Below are 4,477 nucleotides of genomic sequence, written 5' to 3'. Positions count from 1 at the left end.
GATCTGCATTTGCTGTAAGGCACATCCGCCTTCATCAGCACCCTTGTTGCTGCAGGGTTGAGTGGAGTAGGGCAGGAGAAGAAAGATTCTTAGCCTGGTTTATGGGAAATTTGCATTGTGGCCTTTCCGCTTCTACAGTTCTATACATCTTGTGATGACTCTTTGATACAATAGTCTTTTTTTGTAAAAGGAGAAGGAGTAACCACTTCAAACTTGCACAAGGATTCTTAGCAGAAACTTGTCTCTCAGCAGCGCACAAGAAACATTCAGGAACTCCTGGAGTTGCCTTTTGCACCCTTAAGCGAAACCTTACCCTTAAAAAAGGTGAATTTTATTTAAAATACTATATACGGGTTAATTTTGGCTTTTAAATGAAAAATATTTAATTTCTTTGTGGAAGTATTTGTGTTTGTATGTACTTAGCTGTGCGTGGGGTCTTGCCTAGCTAAATAAGGTAAGAGTGAAAGGAGTGGGGGGAGGTAACTTTGCTCTCGTGTTTGTAACTTCTGTGGAAACAAGAGAAATGAGTTAAATGATTAGACAGTTTGGTATCAACGGACAAGTGTATAGTATGTCAAAAGTATGTTCATTTTATACTGTTATTATAGGAATACATGTAAGTTACAGATATATTTTTGAAGGTATTACACTGTGTTTCTAACTAGCTTCATGAGGTAACTCCAGCCATTGGATTGTTCTGTGTGTTACCAGCAGGAGCAGCAAATCAACTAAATCAGAATTCCTTTGGCAGACCAGATTTCAGTTAAAATTAATCTAAAAGCACATTAACTAAATGCATGTTTCTCTTTGGGATGCTTCCATATTCCATAGCCCAACAATATAAACTGGTTCAGTTCAAACAATCCTATGGATATGTCAAGAGGTTTTTTTGTTTGTTTTCTGTAAGATGATGTATCATCAGATATTTCACACAAGGCAAGAAGAAAATGGAAGAATCTGCATACCATTGTGTTTGTGTGTTTATCTGGTTGGTTGATGCTGTGGTGCAGTGTCATTGAAATTCTGTCATGCATTTATACCTTTGGATGCTCACGCACGTTTCACGTATGTACGCCTAGCTTGCGGCAACAGGGAAACTGGTACTTCTTCCAAGTTTACTGTTTTGTGCCAAAACCTAGGAGGTAAACTTTTCTGAATAACATGCATGTTTTGGAGAACATATTAAAAGTTGCCATTGTTCTAGGAACTGATTTGGCTTTTGTGGCCTCCTGTCAGAGAGGAGACAAACTTGCATGACTAAGGTAGCTGAGATCTTTTGAACCTGTACAAGTGTGATTCGGTTGAGCAGGAGGTAGAACTCGAAGGAATGGAGAATTGCATTTCTGTTATCTTGCAGGTTTGAGACAAAAACGGATGCTAGAAAGAACAGACTGACCTATGCTTGTGAAAGTTTCAAGAGACAGAGGCAATTCTTGTCATATTTACCTTTATTCAGATTGGCTTAGACCAAGCACAAATTTGTAGCTTTCTAGCCTCACGGCTTTTGATAAACTCAGTGATGCCTGCATGCTCAGAATACCTGTGGTCAAAGTTAGCAGTCTAGGGGAGTCAAACAGCAGCAGAAAGGGAAGGAGAACGTGGGTTTGAGCCTCATTTGGCTGTTACACGAGGGCATTACACACAGTGTTTGAACAGTCTGGGAACGTCGTGGTGTTGTTTTCGTCTGCTTTTTGCACTTACTGTCATTTCATAGTGGAATGTAAATTTGATAATAAACATGTATAACACGGCTTTTTTCAGTATATTGGTCATCTTGTGCGGTTTGTTGCAGATTTCATCTTCTGTTCTAAAGTGTTCTCTGATAAACCTAGAATTAGGCCTTTTTTGGCAAAAATTTAGTAGTTGTTATCCTGTACACAGGCTTAGTGAGCTGGTGTCTGCACAAGTGGTGGCTGTAAAAGCTGAGAAATTGACTTAAAAAACTTGACCAGGCTGTGCTGGGCTGTTTCCTGTTGAGCTTATACCTAAGCACTTGCAGGTGGCAGATGCGCAGTAGCCACTGTGGTCTGACTGCCCAGTAAACGTGCGATGCTTAAATCTAGAACAGAATGCTTTTCACCTTAACTTCTCATATGCTGAAGCTCAAGAGTTGGACATTTTGAACTTCTCACTGTTCTCTGTTATTGTCACACCTATAAATGGGATCAGCTGCAAGCTGGAACACCTGGGTATCTGGATTGCCAGAGATGTTGACCAAGTTTCCTTCCCTAGGAAGCAGGTAACCTACACTCTTTCCTAGTACTCATTGTATTTATGCAGATGAATACTTGAACATGTTTGCATTTGCGTTCCCAAGTCCTCAGAACAAAGGCCTGTGTTACCAATTTAATTACCTTCTGACGTGACAGAAGTATGCCCCGCAGTGGTGCAGCATTATGGCTATAGACACCTAAAGGGCACCAGAGGAACATCAGACACTGGTAGAGCTGGGATTTCTAGCTACGTGCTCTCTGCCTCAAAGCTCTGTACAAGTTCCTGTTGAACTCAAGATTGATTCCAGCTGTCCTGAAATGCCTGAGCCTGAGTACAGCTGGCTGCCGCTTTGTAAGAGTGTACACACTAGGTAAGAGTGGAAGAGTTTGGGAGGGTTGGTGGTTTTTTTTCCACTTTCCATCTACCACTCTGGATGTGGTAAGGGAAGAGAGTCATAACCCCTTTGAAGCTGCAGGAGAAGAGCTAGAACTAACCACAAAAGCTCAGGCATGCCTGAAGAAGGTGCAAGAAAGAGCTCCTGGAGAAAATAGGTTTATTAAGCCCCCTAAATCAATGGGACTTTGGCAATTCTGAAAAGAAATTGTGGAGTGATTCTGCACAGATGAGGCTTGGAAGTGCCTTGAGCTCCTTTCTTGTTTTCCTTTTGGTCAGGCTGCTAAAAGACAGACTTTTGACAGTCTCCTAGGAGAAAGGGTCTTTAAATAGCATCATGTACAACAGAAGTTAATACAAGTAAGGCCTTTTGTGTGGGTGGATCTGTAACTCTTGCAGTTGATCTCTTGGTGCATAGGTTTGGATAACCCAAGAGAAGCTGTGCTTTCGGCAGAAATTTTCAAATTAATTGGAAAGACAGAAAAGCTGTAAGCTGGTTTTGGCTGGGAGAGAGGTAATTTTCCTTATAGTAGCCGGTATGGGGCCATGTTTTGGGTTTGTGCTGAAAACAGTGTTGATGATGCAGAGATTTGTTGCTGAGGAGCCATGATGCTTACATAGCACTGAGGCCACCTGTGCTTCTCAGGCTGCCCCACCAGCGAGTAAGCTGGGGTTGCACAAGGAGCTGGTGAGGGACACAGTCGGGGCAGCCGACCCCAACTGACCAAAGGGATATTCCAGACCATATGCCAGCATTTAAAGCTGGGGAAGAAGGGGGGGGGGGGGGGGGGGGGGGTGTGCGTTGGGAGTGATGGTGTTTGTCCTCCCAAGTAACTGTTGTGTGTGATGGTGTCCTGCTTTTCTGGAGATTGCTGAACACCTGCTGGCCAATGGGAAGTAGTGAATGAATTCTTGTTTGCTTTGCTTAACACACATGTGGCCTTTTGCTTTACCTAATGAACTCTTTGTGTCAACCCATGAGTTTTCACACTTTTACCCTTCCTACTCGCTCCCCCATCCCTCTGGTGGGGAGTGAGCAAGTGGCTGTGTGGGGCTGAGCTGCCTACAGGGTTTAAACCACAACCTGTTTCTGTTTCATTTTTCTGGTGGCTCGACTTACCTCACAAGTTCTCATGCATTTCACGCGAACAAAAGAAAATGCCTCCCTAGTTGAAGGGCTGCTAAATGCTGCTCATCCCGAGTCAAGAGGAACTGACAGAACGGGAGCACGCAGCCAAACTGAGGAGAAGCGAAGCACTGAGCTGTGGTGTCCCCGTCACTACATTGTGTAATTGGAACTCTTAGTAGTACAATAGGCAGCTGAGTGCTGTGCTATCCTATATCCATGTGCCTTCCTTACAAACAGCTTTCACAACTTGCTTCAAGCAGCTCTCAGATCATTAGGCATTGGCTTGCAAGAACATTTCCAGAAATTAATGAAGAGAGCAGCTGCTGAAGAAGAGCTGGGTATTGGCAAAACTTTGTGTAAAATTCAGAGTAATCGTATTTATAGTTAAGATATTAGGTTGTCAAATTACCTGACAATCTGCCTCTACAATTCTAGCTCCGAAGGGAGAACAACACAGCACTAAGGGGAGGGACACAACGATGATACCCCCAGTCAGCGTGAGCCGGAACTGCCTGTCTCCATATGGATGAGTCTAACTGGTCTGTGAAGATGCTGGGGTTCCTGGTGAATTGGCTGGATGGCAGTTGCTTTACATGAGGAGACTAATGGTGGAGATTGATAACTGACAGATTTGATTCCTAACTGATGAAGAATTCCTAATTGGCTTCATGACTCATTATATAATAAGGAGACTCCTAATAAGACCTTGTTTATAGCATGTATTAAATCTTGCGGGAAAAT

The sequence above is a fragment of the Tauraco erythrolophus genome, chromosome 8 (assembly GCF_009769465.1).
Source record: "Tauraco erythrolophus isolate bTauEry1 chromosome 8, bTauEry1.pri, whole genome shotgun sequence".
NCBI lineage: Eukaryota > Metazoa > Chordata > Aves > Musophagiformes > Musophagidae > Tauraco > Tauraco erythrolophus.
This window is presented reverse-complemented; position numbering follows the sequence as displayed.